Genomic DNA, 202 nt, shown 5'->3' on the forward strand with positions numbered 1-202 from the left:
CCTGTAACTATACGAATGCCATAAGTAGGAACTTGCCCTTCTCCAAATACTGCCGCCTGGAGGAAGCATAAGAAGCACAGAATAACACCAAAGCAGAACATGACAGAAACTAAAACTAGGAGAGGGAAAGAGAAGATTGTGGTGATCCTCTTCAGTTATGTGCAAGGTACTTTAGAAAATTTATTTAGAATGTGAATTAACT

The 202-nt window shown here is 39.1% G+C and overlaps 1 protein-coding gene across 2 annotated transcripts in view; it reads right to left on the reverse strand.

Moving 5' to 3' along the window:
* LOC119586471 (N-acetylglucosaminyl-phosphatidylinositol de-N-acetylase-like) overlaps positions 1 to 202 on the reverse strand; it is a gene marked incomplete at its 5' end in the record, with an annotated part of 6159 nt that overhangs the window by 689 nt on the left and 5268 nt on the right.

The sequence above is a fragment of the Penaeus monodon genome, chromosome 21 (genome assembly GCF_015228065.2).
Source record: "Penaeus monodon isolate SGIC_2016 chromosome 21, NSTDA_Pmon_1, whole genome shotgun sequence".
Taxonomy (NCBI): domain Eukaryota; kingdom Metazoa; phylum Arthropoda; class Malacostraca; order Decapoda; family Penaeidae; genus Penaeus; species Penaeus monodon.